This window comes from Pseudophryne corroboree, unplaced genomic scaffold (genome assembly GCF_028390025.1).
Source record: "Pseudophryne corroboree isolate aPseCor3 unplaced genomic scaffold, aPseCor3.hap2 scaffold_1822, whole genome shotgun sequence".
NCBI lineage: Eukaryota > Metazoa > Chordata > Amphibia > Anura > Myobatrachidae > Pseudophryne > Pseudophryne corroboree.
In genome coordinates, this window is record NW_026968459.1 from 58,232 (window position 1) to 78,239 (window position 20,008).

General features: G+C 40.7%; 3 non-coding genes across 3 annotated transcripts; all 3 read left to right on the forward strand.

Moving 5' to 3' along the window:
• The first annotated feature begins 11,706 nt into the window (after positions 1–11,706).
• On the forward strand, positions 11,707–11,870 carry LOC135002969 (U1 spliceosomal RNA). The gene has a single exon (XR_010204063.1). It is a non-coding gene; the product is annotated as a U1 spliceosomal RNA (small nuclear RNA).
• A 152-nt stretch (positions 11,871–12,022) lies between these two features.
• On the forward strand, positions 12,023–12,185 carry LOC135002971 (U1 spliceosomal RNA). The gene has a single exon (XR_010204065.1). It is a non-coding gene; the product is annotated as a U1 spliceosomal RNA (small nuclear RNA).
• A 655-nt stretch (positions 12,186–12,840) lies between these two features.
• Positions 12,841–13,004, forward strand: LOC135002978 (U1 spliceosomal RNA). Its single transcript, XR_010204070.1, has one exon. It is a non-coding gene; the product is annotated as a U1 spliceosomal RNA (small nuclear RNA).
• The last annotated feature ends 7,004 nt before the right edge of the window (positions 13,005–20,008 follow it).

The following is a 20,008-nucleotide window of genomic DNA, read 5'->3' on the forward strand; positions in this document are numbered from 1 at the left end:
AAAACAATACTGTCAATATACTATTAAAACAAATTAAAATGGTAAAAGTTATTGTACTTTAAGTAAAAATAAAAGCTAAAATATCAATCCCAGTTTTGGATTACTTTAATGAACAAAAAAAAAATGCATATAGCAAAGGATAGTTTCAATCTGCCTACCTCTGGGTTATGGGCCCAGCATGCTTCCAGTGCAGTACTCTGCTGCACATGTAAGTGCAAGAGATCCTGAAGCACTCACTCATCATGCGAAAGTACCAATGTGTTTCTTCATTGGTTGCTGGAAGAAACATCTTACAAAAACTCTCCAGATTATTGACTTTTTAAAGTTTTTCTAGGAAACGTTCTAGATGAATGCTTATTAGTCTTTGTCAGTATGTACTTTTTGCAAAGTGTCTCTGTGGCGCAATCGGTTAGTGTGTTCAGCTATTAATCAGAAGGTTGGTGGTTCAATCCCACCCAGGGACGTAATTGACATTGTGATCAGATTTTGGTAATATTTAAGTAGACAAGTCAAAATTGCAAAACCCCTCTTATGGTGTAGGGTACCTGGCCTTCTCTGATGTAATCAGAGTTAGATTTGATTAAGTGATTTTATTAAAAAAACAGCTAGGAAGCACAATTTAGCAGTGGGTTGCAGAGAAAAAGAAAAATGCTGGCAGAAAAATCCAATTGAGTGATTAAACAGCTCTTCATTTTCTTGCTTTATTTTTATGATAACAAATTTGTTCTCTGAAAAGTGTCCACAAAGCCAAGTATCTGATTAACATCTTTGTAGGGATGGTTTTTCACCTATTACTAAATTAAACTTGCTTCATTGGAAAGGCAGCAAGATGCATCCTCATTTCAATATCTACGGAAATAATACAGGTTGACACCAGGAAACATTAACGCCACTGCATCTTTGCTGTTTTCTCATGTGGAAGTCTGTTTAATGTGAAAACAAAGTGATATCTAATTAGCACACAGGTAAGGAATTAAGAAAATCTTTATTTAAGGGTGAAGATGTTTCTCACAAAATCGTTGCCCCAATGCATCATTGAAATTCAAGCTGGAAAGATGATTTTAATATATCACTTGTACATTTTGTATTGCTCTTCTGGTGACAATGTAGTTTGTTTTTGTCAATTACCATTTTAATAATCGGGTAAAGAAAATTAATTGGATTTTTGAAAGAAAACAATACTGTCAATATACTATTAAAACAAATTAAAATGGTAAAAGTTATTGTACTTTAAGTAAAAATAAAAGAGCAAAAATATCAATCCCAGTTTTGGATTACTTTAATTAACAAAAAAAAAATGCATATAGCAGAGGATAGTTTCAATCTGCCTACCTCTGGGTTATGGACCCAGCATGCTTTCATAACAGTACTCTGCTGCACATGTAAGTGCAAGAGATCCTGAAGCACTCACTCATCATGGGAAAGTACCAATGTGTTTCTTCATTGGTTGATGGAAGAAACATCTTACAAAAACTCTCCAGATTATTGACTATTTAAAGTTTTTATAGGAAACGTTCTAGATGAATGCTTATTAGCCTTTGTCAGTATGTACTTTTGCAAAGTGTCGCTGTGGCGCAATCAGTTAGTGTGTACAGCTATTAACCAAAAGGTTGGTGGTTCAATCCCACCCAGGGACATAATTGACCTTGTTATCAGATTTTGGTGATCTTTAAGCAGACAAGTCAAAATTTCAAACCCCCTGTTATGGTGTAGGGTACCTGGCCTTCTCTGATGTAATCAGAGTTAGATTTGATTCAGTGATTTTATAAAAACAGCTAGGAAGCACAATTTAGCAGTGGGTTGCAGAGAAAAAGAAATATGCTGGCAGAAAAATCCAATTGAGTGATTAAACAGCTCTTCATTTTCTGGCTTTATTTTTATGCTAACTAATTTGTTCTCTGAAAAGTGTCCACAAAGCCAAGTATCTGATTAACATATTTGTAGGGATGGTTTTTCACCTATTACTAAATTAAACTTGCTTCATTGGAAAGGCAGCAAGATGCATCCTCATTTCAATATCTACTGAAATAATACAGGTTGACACCAGGAAACATTAACGCCACTGCATCCTTGCTGCTTTCTCATGTGGAAGTCTGTTTAATGTGAAAACAAGGTGATATCTAATTAGCACACAGGTAAGGAATTAAGAAAATCTTTATTTAAGGGTAAAGATGTTTCTCACAAAATCATTGCCCCAATGCATCATTGAAATTCAAGCTGGAAAGATGATTTTAATATATCACTTGTACATTTTGTATTGCTCTTCTGGTGACAATGTAGTTTGTTTTTGTCAATTACCATTTTAATAATAGGGTAAAGAAAATTAAGTGGATTTTTGAAAGAAAACAATACTGTCAATATACTATTAAAACAAATTAAAATGGTAAAAGTTATTGTACTTTAAGTAAAAATAAAAGCTAAAATATCAATCCCAGTTTTGGATTACTTTAATGAACAAAAAAAAAATGCATATAGCAAAGGATAGTTTCAATCTGCCTACCTCTGGGTTATGGGCCCAGCATGCTTCCATTGCAGTACTCTGCTGCACATGTAAGTGCAAGAGATCCTGAAGCACTCACTCATCATGCGAAAGTACCAATGTGTTTCTTCATTGGTTGCTGGAAGAAATATCTTACAAAAACTCTCCAGATTATTGACTTTTTAAAGTTTTTCTAGGAAACGTTCTAGATGAATGCTTATTAGTCTTTGTCAGTATATTCTTTTTGCAAAGTGTCTCTGTGGCGCAATCGGTTAGTGTGTTCAGCTATTAATCAAAAGGTTGGTGGTTCAATCCCACCCAGGGACGTAATTGACCTTGTGATCAGATTTTGGTGATATTTAAGTAGACAAGTCAAAATTGCAAACCCCCTCTTATGGTGTAGGGTACCTGGCCTTCTCTGATGTAATCAGAGTTAGATTTGATTAAGTGATTTTATAAAAAAACAGCTAGGAAGCACAATTTAGCAGTGGGTTGCAGAGAAAAAGAAAAATGCTGGCAGAAAAATACAATTGAGTGATTAAACAGCTCTTCATTTTCTGGCTTTATTTTTATGATAACAAATTTGTTCTCTGAAAAGTGTCCACAAAGCCAAGTCTCTGATTAACACCTTTGTAGGGATGGTTTTTCACCTATTACTAAATTAAACTTGCTTCATTGGAAAGGCAGCAAGATGCATCCTCATTTCAATATCTACTGAAATAATATAGGTTGACACCAGGAAACATTAACGCCACTGCATCCTTGCTGCTTTCTCATGTGGAAGTCTGTTTAATGTGAAAACAAGGTGATATCTAATTAGCACACAGGTAAGGAATTAAGAAAATCTTTATTTAAGGGTGAAGATGTTTCTCACAAAATCGTTGCCCCAATGCATCATTGAAATTCAAGCTGGAAAGATGATTTTAATATATCACTTGTACATTTTGTATTGCTCTTCTGGTGACAATGTAGTTTGTTTTTGTCAATTACCATTTTAATAATCGGGTAAAGAAAATTAATTGGATTTTTGAAAGAAAACAATACTGTCAATATACTATTAAAACAAATTAAAATGGTAAAAGTTATTGTACTTTAAGTAAAAATAAAAGCTAAAATATCAATACCAGTTTTGGATTACTTTAATGAACAAAAAAAAAATGCATATAGCAGAGGATAGTTTCAATCTGCCTACCTCTGGGTTATGGACCCAGCATGCTTCCATTACAGTACTCTGCTGCACATGTAAGTGTAAGAGATCCTGAAGCACTCACTCATCATGGGAAAGTACCAATGTGTTTCTTCATTGGTTGATGGAAGAAACATCTTACAAAAACTCTCCACATTATTGACTTTTTAAAATGTTTCTAGGAATCGTTCTAGATGAATGCTTATTAGCCTTTGTCAGTAAGTACTTTTGCAAAGTGTCGCTGTGGCGCAATCAGTTAGTGTGTAAGGCTATTAACCAAAAGGTTGGTGGTTCAATCCCACCCAGGGACTTAATTGACCTTGTTATCAGATTTTGGTGATCTTTAAGCAGACAAGTCAAAATTTCAAACCCCCTGTTATGGTGTAGGGTACCTGGCCTTCTCTGATGTAATCAGAGTTAGATTTGATTCAGTGATTTTATAAAAACAGCTAGGAAGCACAATTTAGCAGTGGGTTGCAGAGAAAAAGAAATATGCTGGCAGAAAAATCCAATTGAGTGATTAAACAGCTCTTCATTTTCTGGCTTTATTTTTATGCTAACTAATTTGTTCTCTGAAAAGTGTCCACAAAGCCAAGTATCTGATTAACATATTTGTAGGGATGGTTTTTCACCTATTACTAAATTAAACTTGCTTCATTGGAAAGGCAGCAAGATGCATCCTCATTTCAATATCTACTGAAATAATACAGGTTGACACCAGGAAACATTAACGCCACTGCATCCTTGCTGCTTTCTCATGTGGAAGTCTGTTTAATGTGAAAACAAGGTGATATCTAATTAGCACACAGGTAAGGAATTAAGAAAATCTTTATTTAAGGGTAAAGATGTTTCTCACAAAATCATTGCCCCAATGCATCATTGAAATTCAAGCTGGAAAGATGATTTTAATATATCACTTGTACATTTTGTATTGCTCTTCTGGTGACAATGTAGTTTGTTTTTGTCAATTACCATTTTAATAATAGGGTAAAGAAAATTAAGTGGATTTTTGAAAGAAAACAATACTGTCAATATACTATTAAAACAAATTAAAATGGTAAAAGTTATTGTACTTTAAGTAAAAATAAAAGCTAAAATATCAATCCCAGTTTTGGATTACTTTAATGAACAAAAAAAAAATGCATATAGCAAAGGATAGTTTCAATCTGCCTACCTCTGGGTTATGGGCCCAGCATGCTTCCATTGCAGTACTCTGCTGCACATGTAAGTGCAAGAGATCCTGAAGCACTCACTCATCATGCGAAAGTACCAATGTGTTTCTTCATTGGTTGCTGGAAGAAACATCTTACAAAAACTCTCCAGATTATTGACTTTTTAAAGTTTTTCTAGGAAACGTTCTAGATGAATGCTTATTAGTCTTTGTCAGTATATTCTTTTTGCAAAGTGTCTCTGTGGCGCAATCGGTTAGTGTGTTCAGCTATTAATCAAAAGGTTGGTGGTTCAATCCCACCCAGGGACGTAATTGACCTTGTGATCAGATTTTGGTGATATTTAAGTAGACAAGTCAAAATTGCAAACCCCCTCTTATGGTGTAGGGTACCTGGCCTTCTCTGATGTAATCAGAGTTAGATTTGATTAAGTGATTTTATAAAAAAACAGCTAGGAAGCACAATTTAGCAGTGGGTTGCAGAGAAAAAGAAAAATGCTGGCAGAAAAATACAATTGAGTGATTAAACAGCTCTTCATTTTCTGGCTTTATTTTTATGATAACAAATTTGTTCTCTGAAAAGTGTCCACAAAGCCAAGTATCTGATTAACATATTTGTAGGGATGGTTTTTCACCTATTACTAAATTAAACTTGCTTCATTGGAAAGGCAGCAAGATGCATCCTCATTTCAATATCTACTGAAATAATACAGGTTGACACCAGGAAACATTAACGCCACTGCATCCTTGCTGCTTTCTCATGTGGAAGTCTGTTTAATGTGAAAACAAGGTGATATCTAATTAGCACACAGGTAAGGAATTAAGAAAATCTTTATTTAAGGGTAAAGATGTTTCTCACAAAATCATTGCCCCAATGCATCATTGAAATTCAAGCTGGAAAGATGATTTTAATATATCACTTGTACATTTTGTATTGCTCTTCTGGTGACAATGTAGTTTGTTTTTGTCAATTACCATTTTAATAATAGGGTAAAGAAAATTAAGTGGATTTTTGAAAGAAAACAATACTGTCAATATACTATTAAAACAAATTAAAATGGTAAAAGTTATTGTACTTTAAGTAAAAATAAAAGCTAAAATATCAATCCCAGTTTTGGATTACTTTAATGAACAAAAAAAAAATGCATATAGCAAAGGATAGTTTCAATCTGCCTACCTCTGGGTTATGGGCCCAGCATGCTTCCATTGCAGTACTCTGCTGCACATGTAAGTGCAAGAGATCCTGAAGCACTCACTCATCATGCGAAAGTACCAATGTGTTTCTTCATTGGTTGCTGGAAGAAACATCTTACAAAAACTCTCCAGATTATTGACTTTTTAAAGTTTTTCTAGGAAACGTTCTAGATGAATGCTTATTAGTCTTTGTCAGTATATTCTTTTTGCAAAGTGTCTCTGTGGCGCAATCGGTTAGTGTGTTCAGCTATTAATCAAAAGGTTGGTGGTTCAATCCCACCCAGGGACGTAATTGACCTTGTGATCAGATTTTGGTGATATTTAAGTAGACAAGTCAAAATTGCAAACCCCCTCTTATGGTGTAGGGTACCTGGCCTTCTCTGATGTAATCAGAGTTAGATTTGATTAAGTGATTTTATAAAAAAACAGCTAGGAAGCACAATTTAGCAGTGGGTTGCAGAGAAAAAGAAAAATGCTGGCAGAAAAATACAATTAAGTGATTAAACAGCTCTTCATTTTCTGGCTTTATTTTTATGATAACAAATTTGTTCTCTGAAAAGTGTCCACAAAGCCAAGTATCTGATTAACATCTTTGTAGGGATGGTTTTTCACCTATTACTAAATTAAACTTGCTTCATTGGAAAGGCAGCAAGATGCATCCTCATTTCAATATCTACGGAAATAATACAGGTTGACACCATGAAACATTAACGCCACTGCATCTTTGCTGTTTTCTCATGTGGAAGTCTGTTTAATGTGAAAACAAGGTGATATCTAATTAGCACACAGGTAAGGAATTAAGAAAATCTTTATTTAAGGGTGAAGATGTTTCTCACAAAATCGTTGCCCCAATGCATCATTGAAATCCAAGCTGGAAAGATGATTTTAATATATCACTTGTACATTTTGTATTGCTCTTCTGGTGACAATGTAGTTTGTTTTTGTCAATTACCATTTTAATAATCGGGTAAAGAAAATTAAGTGGATTTTTGAAAGAAAACAATACTGTCAATATACTATTAAAACAAATTAAAATGGTAAAAGTTATTGTACTTTAAGTAAAAATAAAAGAGCAAAAATATCAATCCCAGTTTTGGTTTACTTTAATTAACAAAAAAAAATGCATATAGCAGAGGATAGTTTCAATCTGCCTACCTCTGGGTTATGGACCCAGCGAGCTTCCATTACAGTACTCTGCTGCACATGTAATTGCAAGAGATCCTGAAGCACTCACTCATCATGGGAAAGTACCAATGTGTTTCTTCATTGGTTGATGGAAGAAACATCTTACAAAAACTCTCCAGATTATTGACTATTTAATGTTTTTCTAGGAAACGTTCTAGATGAATGCTTATTAGCCTTTGTCAGTATGTACTTTTGCAAAGTGTCGCTGTGGCGCAATCAGTTAGTGTGTACGGCTATTAACCAAAAGGTTGGTGGTTCAATCCCACCCAGGGACGTAATTGACCTTGTTATCAGATTTTGGTGATCTTTAAGTAGACAAGTCAAAATTTCAAAAACCCCTGTTATGGTGTAGGGTACCTGGCCTTCTCTGATGTAATCAGAGTTAGATTTGATTCAGTGATTTTATAAAAACAGCTAGGAAGCACAATTTAGCAGTGGTTTGCAGAGAAAAAGAAATATGTTGGCAAAAAAATCCAATTGAGTGATTAAACAGCTCTTCATTTTCTGGCTTTATTTTTATGCTAAAAAATTTGTTCTCTGAAAAGTGTCCACAAAGCCAAGTATCTGATTAACATCTTTGTAGGGATGGTTTTTCACCTATTACTAAATTAAACTTGCTTCATTGGAAAGGCAGCAAGATGCATCCTCATTTCAATATCTACTGAAATAATACAGGTTGACACCAGGAAACATTAACGCCACTGCATCCTTGCTGCTTTCTCATGTGGAAGTCTGTTTAATGTGAAAACAAGGTGATATCTAATTAGCACACAGGTAAGGAATTAAGAAAATCTTTATTTAAGGGTGAAGATGTTTCTCACAAAATCGTTGCCCCAATGCATCATTGAAATTCAAGCTGGAAAGATGATTTTAATATATCACTTGTACATTTTGTATTGCTCTTCTGGTGACAATGTAGTTTGTTTTTGTCAATTACCATTTTAATAATAGGGTAAAGAAAATTAAGTGGATTTTTGAAAGAAAACAATACTGTCAATATACTATTAAAACAAATTAAAATGGTAAAAGTTATTGTACTTTAAGTAAAAATAAAAGAGCAAAAATATCAATCCCAGTTTTGGATTACTTTAATTAACAAAAAAAAATGCATATAGCAGAGGATAGTTTCAATCTGCCTACCTCTGGGTTATGGGCCCAGCATGCTTCCATTGCAGTACTCTGCTGCACATGTAAGTGCAAGAGATCCTGAAGCACTCACTCATCATGGGAAAGTACCAATGCGTTTCTTCATTGGTTGATGGAAGAAACATCTTACAAAATCTCTCCAGATTATTGACTTTTTAAAGTTTTCTAGGAAACGTTCTAGATGAATGCTTATTAGCCTTTGTCAGTATGTACTTTTGCAAAGTGTCTCTGTGGTGCAATCGTTTAGTGTGTTTGGTTATTAACCAAAGGGTTGGTGGTTCAATCCCACCCAGGGATGTTATTGACCTTGTCATCAGATTTTGGTGATCTTTAAGTAGACAAGTCAAAATTTCAAACCCCCTCTTATGGTGTAGGGTACCTGGCCTACTCTGATGTAATCAGAGTTAGATTTGATTAAGTGATTTTATCAAAAAACAGCTAGGAAGCACAATTTAGCAGTGGGTTGCAGAGAAAATGAAATATGCTGGCAGAAAAATCCAATTGAGTGATTAAACAGCTCTTCATTTTCTGGCTTTATTTTTATGCTAACAAATTTGTTCTCTGAAAAGTGTCCACAAAGCCAAGTATCGGATTAACATCTTTGTAGGGATGGTTTTTCACCTATTACTAAATTAAACTTGCTTCATTGGAAAGGCAGCAAGATGCATCCTCATTTCAATATCTACTGAAATAATACAGGTTGACACCAGGAAACATTAACGCCACTGCATCCTTGCTGCTTTCTCATGTGGAAGTCTGTTTAATGTGAAAACAAGGTGATATCTAATTAGCACACAGGTAAGGAATTAAGAAAATCTTTATTTAAGGGTGAAGATGTTTCTCACAAAATCGTTGCCCCAATGCATCATTGAAATTCAAGCTGGAAAGATGATTTTAATATATCACTTGTACATTTTGTATTGCTCTTCTGGTGACAATGTAGTTTGTTTTTGTCAATTACCATTTTAATAATAGGGTAAAGAAAATTAAGTGGATTTTTGAAAGAAAACAATACTGTCAATATACTATTAAAACAAATTAAAATGGTAAAAGTTATTGTACTTTAAGTAAAAATAAAAGAGCAAAAATATCAATCCCAGTTTTGGATTACTTTAATTAACAAAAAAAAATGCATATAGCAGAGGATAGTTTCAATCTGCCTACCTCTGGGTTATGGGCCCAGCATGCTTCCATTGCAGTACTCTGCTGCACATGTAAGTGCAAGAGATCCTGAAGCACTCACTCATCATGGGAAAGTACCAATGCGTTTCTTCATTGGTTGATGGAAGAAACATCTTACAAAATCTCTCCAGATTATTGACTTTTTAAAGTTTTCTAGGAAACGTTCTAGATGAATGCTTATTAGCCTTTGTCAGTATGTACTTTTGCAAAGTGTCTCTGTGGTGCAATCGGTTAGTGTGTTTGGTTATTAACCAAAGGGTTGGTGGTTCAATCCCCCCAGGGATGTTATTGACCTTGTCATCAGATTTTGGTGATCTTTAAGTAGACAAGTCAAAATTTCAAACCCCCTCTTATGGTGTAGGGTACCTGGCCTACTCTGATGTAATCAGAGTTAGATTTGATTAAGTGATTTTATCAAAAAACAGCTAGGAAGCACAATTTAGCAGTGGGTTGCAGAGAAAATGAAATATGCTGGCAGAAAAATCCAATTGAGTGATTAAACAGCTCTTCATTTTCTGGCTTTATTTTTTTGCTAACAAATTTGTTCTCTGAAAAGTGTCCACAAAGCCAAGTATCGGATTAACATCTTTGTAGGGATGGTTTTTCACCTATTACTAAATTAAACTTGCTTCATTGGAAAGGCAGCAAGATGCATCCTCATTTCAATATCTACTGAAATAATACAGGTTGACACCAGGAAACATTAACGCCACTGCATCCTTGCTGCTTTCTCATGTGGAAGTCTGTTTAATGTGAAAACAAGGTGATATCTAATTAGCACACAGGTAAGGAATTAAGAAAATCTTTATTTAAGGGTGAAGATGTTTCTCACAAAATCGTTGCCCCAATGCATCATTGAAATTCAAGCTGGAAAGATGATTTTAATATATCACTTGTACATTTTGTATTGCTCTTCTGGTGACAATGTAGTTTGTTTTTGTCAATTACCATTTTAATAATCGGGTAAAGAAAATTAAGTGGATTTTTGAAAGAAAACAATACTGTCAATATACTATTAAAACATATTAAAATGGTAAAAGTTATTGTACTTTAAGTAAAAATAAAAGAGAAAAAAAATCAATCCCAGTTTTGGATTACTTTAATTAACAAAAAAAAAATGCATATAGCAGAGGATAGTTTCAATCTGCCTACCTCTGGGTTATGAACCCAGCATGCTTTCATTACAGTACTCTGCTGCACATGTAAGTGCAAGAGATCTTGAAGCACTCACTCATCATGGGAAAGTAACAATGTGTTTCTTCGTTGGTTGATGGAAGAAACATCTTACAAAAACTCTCCAGATTATTGACTTTTTAAAGTTTTTCTAGGAAACGTTCTAGATGAATGCTTATTAGCCTTTGTCAGTATGGACTTTTGCAAAGTGTCTCTGTGGCGCAATTGGTTAGTGTGATTGGTTATTAACCAAAGGGTTGGTGGTTCAATCCCACCCAGGGATGTAATTGACCTTGTTATCAGATTTTGGTGATCTTTAAGTAGACAAGTCAAAATTTCAAAAACCCCTGTTATGGTGTAGGGTACCTGGCCTTCTCTGATGTAATCAGAGTTAGATTTGATTCAGTGATTTTATAAAAATAGCTAGGAAGCACAATTTAGCAGTGGTTTGCAGAGAAAAAGAAATATGCTGGCAAAAAAATCCAATTGAGTGATTAAACAGCTCTTCATTTTCTGGCTTTATTTTTATGCTAACAAATTTGTTCTCTGAAAAGTGTCCACAAAGCCAAGTATCTGATTAACATCTTTGTAGGGATGGTTTTTCACCTATTACTAAATTAAACTTGCTTCATTGGAAAGGCAGCAAGATGCATCCTCATTTCAATATCTACTGAAATAATACAGGTTGACACCAGGAAACATTAACGCCACTGCATCCTTGCCGATGATAACCTCAAGTTGGGTCATTCGGTGCTGCAGAGTCGTACGCACTCTTCCACCCGTTCAAGAGCTTTGGTATAACCCCATGGTTCTTAATGTGACCCCAGCATCCTCTAGGTCGTATGAGAAAATAGGATTTTAATACCTACCGGTAAATCCTTTTCTCTTAGTCTGTAGAGGATGCTGGAGTTCCCTTGTGCTGCCTCAGTTGAATCTCCTTTACTTGACAGAGATGTGCCTGAGCAGCGGCCCTCCCCAGCCCTATCCCAAATCATACTTATTTTGCATAGGAGATACCATGGTCATGAAGATTATTCTCCCAGGGTGAGGTTCATTCATTGCATTCTGGGTATGCTGACCCCTGTGATTTCCCCAAATGTGGGTAACTCGACTGCATTATTTGTGGTAGTGGGGGACTGTGTTTGTGTTTTCCTCTGGTCAGCTCTGGTAAAAGTCAGATTTCTTTGTTTCAGATCTTCCTCTAGCCTTGTTCTTCTTTCAAGAGTTCCCTTGTGCTGCCTCAGTTGGATCTCCTTCACTTGACAGGGGGGTGCCCGAGCAGCGACCCTCCCCAGCTCAAGCCCAACTCCTACTTACCTGCCAGGTGAGATACTATGATCATGAAGTTGCTTCTCCCAGGGCAAGGCTCACCCATTGCACTCTGGGTGTGCTGCCCCTGCGATTTCCCCAAATGTGGGAAACTTGACTGCATAATTTGTGTTTCCCCTGGTCGGCTCTCGTATAATTCAGATCTCTTTGTCTCAGGTCTCTCTCCAGCCTAGTTTGCTGTCTGTTTCCACTTCTTTTTTCTTGAGCCCCTCCCTTTTATACCCTTGTGCACTATCCTGACTTCTCCTCCTGTCTGCTTACTTTGTGCCTTCCAATGCACAATGCAAACTACACACCCTTTTACTTGCCTTACAGAGCAGCTCTGGAGCTGTTACAGTGCCAAGCTGCTGTAAGAAATCAGCTTGAATGCTTCAGGGGCTGGGGCATTGTCAACATGAGCCCCACACCGAAGGAGGGTTTGGGTGTTTAATGCGAACTAAGGGTCATCCAAGCGCCGCAAAAGGCCGCCATGCCCTGCACACCCCTTTTCTCTTTTCATATGCAGATGAGGGTTCCAGCCAACTTTGGCCCACTGCTTGGATGACATCACCGTATGCAAATCCATCTTCTGCAGAACTTCCCCCAGGAATGCTTGTACTAGTTGTTGCATTTGGTTTGTTGTTTGGGGGTGCTTCAGTATTAGGCAGCCTTCTGCCCTCCCATGTTCATCTGAAAATATGTGTTCTCCCTGCAGTTGTTGTCTCCAGATGAGAGTTCCCTTGTGCTGCCTCAGTTGAATCTCCTTTACTTGACAGAGATGTGCCTGAGCAGCGGCCCTCCCCAGCCCTATCCCAAATCATACTTATTTTGCATAGGCGATACCATGGTCATGAAGATTGTTCTCCCAGGGTGAGGTTCATTCATTGCATTCTGGGTATGCTGACCCCTGTGATTTCCCCAAATGTGGGAAACTCGACTGCATTATTTGTGGTAGTGGGGGACTGTGTTTGTGCTTTCCTCTGGTCAGCTCTGGTAAAAGTCAGATTTCTTTGTCTCAGATCTTCCTCTAGCCTTGTTCTTCTTTCGAGAGTTCCCTTGTGCTGCCTCAGTTGGATCTCCTTCACTTGACAGGGGGTGCCCGAGCAGCAATCCTCCACAGCTCTGGCCCAACTCCTACTTACCTGCCAGGAGAGATACTATGATCTTCACTGTTAGGGCAATCAGGATGTGGAATTCCCTGCCAGGGAAGGTGGTAATGGCGGACTCTGTAATTGGATTTAAAAAAGGAATGGATACATTTCTGAATGAAAAAGCTATCCAAGGTTATAATACTTAAAATATCAACATGGTTAATCCGGGGGTAACATGAGTTGTAGTAGCTAACTAGTCATAAAACATTATTCAGCAAGTATGTAGAATCATCACAACTTAAAACAGGTTGAACACGATGGGCAATTTGCCTCTATTCAACCTCAAAAACTATGTTACTATATGTTACTATATTACTATGTTACTGTAGTATACAGAACACCACAATGCAATGAGCAGTGATAGTGAGCACTGATGAGGATACTAGAACTGACACTGAGCAGCAAGATGCAGCACTGGACTATTAGTAATGTACTGTAGTATGCTGAGCACAACAATGCAGCACAAGACAATGAGCAGTGATACTGAGCACTGATGAGGATACTACTGAGAACTGACACTGAGCAGGAGAGACACACTACTAGTATTACTGAGCAGCAATAAGTATCCACTGATACTGAGCACTGATATTGAGATTTCCACTGAGAGAACATAGCCACGTCCTCTCCGCTCTCTCTTCAATGCACGAGTAAAAATGGCGGCAACGCGCAGCTCTTTATATGAAATCCGAATCTCGCGAGAATCCGACAGCGGGATGATGACATTTTCCCTTGTTCAGGTTTTCCGAGTCAGGCGGGAACAACCGAGCCTGCCTCGTACCAGTGTAAACCACGTGGAGTTCGTGGGGAATTCGGTTCTCGGAGAACCGAACCCGCTCCTCTCTACCTTATACCCATCAATTTTTTTTATTTTCAATCTAAGCCCCTGCAGTTTTCTGTAAGCATCTGCTTTGCTATGATGATCAACAAGTCACAAGGGCAAACACTCAGGGCTTGAGGCGTAGATCTTAGGACCAGCTGCTACAAGCATGGCAGAGGTGTCACTATCACTGGTGACACCCAGAGAGGTGGCGAGGGAGATTGTAATGCAGTGCGCGCAGATAAGCAGCGCAATGGTAAAAAGGAGGCATGGTTTCATAGGTAGGGGCGTGGCCTGGTGGCCTGAATCTACATTTTGTTGCTCCGGGTGTCCCGGGGGTTGGGGGCTGCACCGGGGACTAGTGTGTGAGCGGTGCTGGCTCCTGCACAGTGACATGGCATGGCCACTAGAGATGTGCACCGGAAATTTTTCGGGTTTTGTGTTTTGGTTTTGGGTTCGGTTCCGCGGCCGTGTTTTGGGTTCGAACGCGTTTTGGCTAAACCTCACCGAATTTTTTTTGTCGGATTCGGGTGTGTTTTGGATTCGGGTGTTTTTTTCAAAAAACCCTAAAAAACAGCTCAAATCATAGAATTTGGGAGTCATTTTGATCCCAAAGTATTATTAACCTCAATAACCATAATTTCCACTCATTTTCAGTCTATTCTTAACACCTCACACCTCACAATATTATTTTTAGTCCTAAAATTTGCACCGAGGTCGCTGGATGACTAAGCTCAGTGACCCAAGTGGCCGACACAAACACCTGGCCCATCTAGGAGTGGCACTGCAGTGTCACGCATGATGGCCCTTCCAAAAAACACTCCCCAAACAGCACATGACGCAAAGAAAAAAAGAGGCGCAATGAGGTAGCTGTGTGACTAAGCTCAGCGACCCAAGTGGCCGACACAAACACCTGGCCCATCTAGGAGTGGCACTGCAGTGTCACGCAGGATGGCCCTTCCAAAAAACACTCCCCAAACAGCACATGACGCAAAGAAAAAAAGAGGCGCAATGAGGTAGCTGTGTGACTAAGCTCAGCGACCCAAGTGGACGACACAAACACCTGGCCCATCTAGGAGTGTCACTGCAGTGTCACGCAGGATGGCCCTTCCAAAAAACACTCCCCAAACAGCACATGACGCAAAGAAAAAAAGAGGCGCAATGAGGTAGCTGTGTGACTAAGCTCAGCGACCCAAGTGGCCGACACAAACACCTGGCCCATCTAGGAGTGGCACTGCAGTGTCACGCAGGATGGCCCTTCCAAAAAACACTCCCCAAACAGCACATGACGCAAAGAAAAATAAAAGAAAAAAGAGGTGCAAGGTGGAATTGCCTTGGGCCCTCCCACCCACCCTTATGTTGTATAAACAGGACATGCACACTTTAACCAACCCATCATTTCAGTGACAGGGTCTGCCACACGACTGTGACTGAAATGACGGGTTGGTTTGGACCCCCACCAAAAAAGAAGCAATTAATCTCTCCTTGCACAAACTGGCTCTATAGAGGCAAGATGTCCACCTCATCATCCTCCGATTCATCACCGTGTACATCCCCCTCCTCACAGATTATCAATTCGTCCCCACTGGAATCCACCATCTCAGCTCCCTGTATACTTTGTGGAGGCAATTGCTGCTGGTCAATGTCTCCACGGAGAAATTGATTATAATTCATTTTAATGAACATCATCTTCTCCACATTTTCTGGAAGTAACCTCGTACGCCGATTGCTGACAAGGTGAGCGGCGGCACTAAACACTCTTTCGGAGTACACACTTGTGGGAGGGCAACTTAGGTAGAATAAAGCCAGTTTGTGCAAGGGCCTCCAAATTGCCTCTTTTTCCTGCCAGTATACGTACGGACTGTCTGACGTGCCTACTTGGATGCGGTCACTCATATAATCCTCCACCATTCTTTCAATGGTGAGAGAATCATATGCAGTGACAGTAGACGACATGTCCGTAATCGTTGGCAGGTCCTTCAGTCCGGACCAGATGTCAGCATCAGCAGTCGCTCCAGACTGCCCTGCATCACCGCCAGCGGGTGGGCTCGGAATTCTGAGCCTTTTCCTCGCACCCCCAATTGCGGGAGAATGTGAAGGAGGAGCTGTTGACCGATCAAGTTCCGCTTGACTTGATAATTTTCTCACCAGCAGGTCTTTGAACCCCTGCAGACTTGTGTCTGCCGGAAAGAGAGATACAACGTAGGTTTTAAATCTAGGATCGAGCACGGTGGCCAAAATGTAGTGCTCTGATTTCAACAGATTGACCACCCGTGAATCCTGGTTAAGCGAATGAAGGGCTCCATCCACAAGTCCCACATGCCTATCGGAATCGCTCTGTCTTAGCTCCTCCTTCAATGTCTCCAGCTTCTTCTGCAAAAGCCTGATGACGGGAATGACCTGACTCAGGCTGGCAGTGTCTGAACTGACTTCACGTGTGGCAAGTTCAAAAGGTTGCAGAACCTTGCACAACGTTGAAATCATTCTCCACTGCGCTTTAGACAGGTGCATTCCACCTCCTATATCGTGGTCAGATGTATAGGCTTGAATGGCCTTTTGCTGCTCCTCCATCCTCTGAAGCATATAGAGGGTTGAATTCCACCTCGTTACCACTTCTTGCTTCAGATGATGGCAGGGCAGGTTCAGGCGTTTTTGGTGTTGCTCCAGTCTTCTGTACGTGGTGCCTGTACGCCGAAAGTGTCCCGCAATTCTTGTGGCCACCGACAGCATCTCTTGCACGCCCCTGTCGTTTTTTAAATAATTCTGCACCACCAAATTCAAGGTATGTGCAAAACATGGGACGTGCTGGAATTTGCCCAGATATAATGCACGCACAATATTGCTGGCGTTGTCCGATGCCACAAATCCACAGGAGAGTCCAATTGGGGTAAGCCATTCTGTGATGATCTTCCTTAGTTGCCGTAAGAGGTTTTCAGCTGTGTGCGTATTCTGGAAAGCGGTGATACAAAGCGTAGCCTGCCTAGGAAAGAGTTGGCGTTTGCGAGATGCTGCTACTGGTGCCGCCGCTGCTGTTCTTGCGGCGGGAGTCAATACATCTACCCAGTGGGCTGTCACAGTCATATAGTCCTGAGTCTGCCCTGCTCCACTTGTCCACATGTCCGTGGTTAAGTGGACATTGGGTACAACTGCATTTTTTAGGACACTGGTGAGTCTTTTTCTGAGGTCTGTGTACATTTTCGGTATCGCCTGCCTAGAGAAATGGAACCTAGATGGTATTTGGTACCGGGGACACAGTACCTCAATCAAGTCTATAGTTGGCTCTGAAGTAATGATGGATACCGGAAAAACGTTTCTCACTGCCCAGGATGCCAAGGCCTCAGTTATCCGCTTTGCAGCAGGATGACTGCTGTGATATTTCATCTTCCTTGCAAAAGACTGTTGGACAGTCAATTGCTTGGTGGAAGTAGTAAAAGTGGTCTTACGACTTCCCCTCTGGGATGACCATCGACTCCCAGCAGCAACAACAGCAGCGCCAGCAGCAGTAGGCGTTACACTCAAGGATGCATCTGTCAGGAATCGACTTACCAGGCTGACTTCCGTCCGCCGCTGCGGACTCCGTCCTGGCTCCCTGCGGTCACCTGTCACCTATGCCCCTGCCATGGGGTATCATCTGGATCCTGGGGGCACTGCTGGTGCAGCGGGCGTGTAGCGCGCCGCGTCCCCGCTGGGCCGCGGCGTGGGCGCCGCCATGACAGTCTGCAATAGCCTGTATGCTGCGGCCAATCCGGTGCGTGGCCGCACCCACCTTTCCTGCACTCATCCAATCCCTGCGTACCATGGGGTATATAGGAGGCTACAGTTACAGCTCACAGGCATCCTGGACTTTGTGTCTATCTGCGACCTACACGAAAGGATCGGTTCCTGTCTCTCCTGAGTTCCTGGTTCTCTGCTAAGAACGTTATACTCCTGGTCACTCTGCTATCTTCTGTGGAACTTCAAGGCTCAGCAATACCTGCAACCTGCATAAGGCTTCACACTAATCACCACCTTGTGTGCTTCAGCCTGCAGTTGAAGACTAACTCCAGGTGCGTTCATTCCTCCACCTGTGACACAGCTTGCTGCTGCCAGTGCCCATCACCTGCACTGTGAGTAAGTCTCCTGCTTATGCTCAGGTTTGCCATTTCATCCACTGCCTTAGTTTCCTGTTTTAACCCTGCACTGGTTTCCAAGCCAGAACCATTCCATATGACATTTGTTCTTCTGATTTATATTCCTGGATATTATTTCTCAATTTCACTTATCATTCATTTGCCATAGACTTTCAGTTCCATTACTGAGTGATTGACTTTTTTCCACCTGTTATTATTATTTCTGCTGCAATAACTGTTATAACATCTGTCTAATAAAAATACCATTGCGCTCATGCGCAGGAACGTTATTCAACCTCCTCGTTTCCTTCCTTCCACCTCCACTGACCCACTAGCGCCCCCTCCGGGGACACAGACCAAACACAATCTGACAGTAAGTCCAGGATCGATGGACTCGGATGGTGGACGGAGTGTGGGGTCAGAGGCCTTGCAAGATCTGGTCTCCCGTCTGGATGGTCAAGAGGTTGCGCAGCAGCAGATGCTTCACTTTCTACAAGGGATGTCCTCCCGATTGGATACACTGCAGCAATCCCTGCCCAGTGTACTTTCACCTACTGTTCCAGTTACTCCAGCACCTGCCAGTGCTATGAATTCTTCTACGTCGGCTGCATCATCTCCAGTGTCACGCCTGCACCTGCCCGTGCCGAGCAAATATGATGGCAGTCCTAAACTATGCCGTGGCTTTCTCAATCAGTGTGAAATACAATTTGAGTTATTGCCACATAACTTTCCCACACCAAGGTCCAAGGTTGCCTACATCATTTCCTTGCTCTCTGGTTCCGCTCTGAGTTGGGTGTCTCCGCTATGGGAACGTGCTGACCCTCTGATCAACAACTACTCAGACTTCGTGTCAACTTTTAGACGGATCTTTGACGAGCCTGGTCGTGCAACATCAGCTTCGGCAGACCTGATCCAACTTCGTCAAGGTAACCGAAGCATGGGACAATATGTCATCCAGTTCCAGACGTTGGCTGCAGAGGTCCAGTGGAACAACCAAGCTCTGGTAGCAGCCTTCTGGCACGGACTCTCGGAGCGGATCAAGGACGAACTGACAACCCGTGACATTCCTGTTCAACTGCCTGATTTGATCTCCCTATGTATTAAGCTGGACTCTCGCATCCGCGAACGCAATAATGAACGCGCTCGGAGTGAGTCTCGCAGACCAGGGTTCATACCTCCTGTACAGCTCCAGTCTCCCTCTTCTGACGAGCCTATGCAGATTAATAGGTCCCGCCTATCTCCTGAAGAGCGGGCAAGAAGAATACGGGAGAGGCTCTGCCTGTACTGTGCTGCTGCGGGCCATCAAATTAACTCCTGCACGATGCGTTCGGGAAACGCCAGATCCTGACTTGTAAGGGAGGAGTCAAGTTAGGATCTCTCAGTCAAGCTCCTTCTCAACAAGACCTCATTCTTCCAGTGACGCTAGAAACTTCCGTTGGGCTCCAGTCTGCATCAGCATTAGTGGACTGCGGTGCTGCAGGAAATTTTATTACCCAGGCTGCTGTAAATAAATTTCGTCTGTCTACCTGTGAACTTTCCTGTCCTGTATACATTACTGCTGTGGATGGTAGTAGAATCTCTAAGGGGAACATTTCACATCAAACTACCCCAGTGGTTCTGGGAGTTGGATTTCTTCACTCAGAACTGATCAAGTTCCTGGTCATCCCTCAGGCTACCCAGGAGATTGTCTTGGGCATGCCTTGGCTCCAGCTACATAACCCACAGTTCAACTGGACAACGTTGCAGCTTACCTCATGGGGTTCACAGTGTCACCAAACCTGCCTAGCCCAAGTGTGTCCCTTTAAATCAACCGAAGTAAAGTCACAGCTAGATCTTCCAGCAGTTTATCAAGACTTCGCAGACGTCTTCTGTGAAAAGGCTGCTGATATTCTGCCGCCCCATAGGGAATG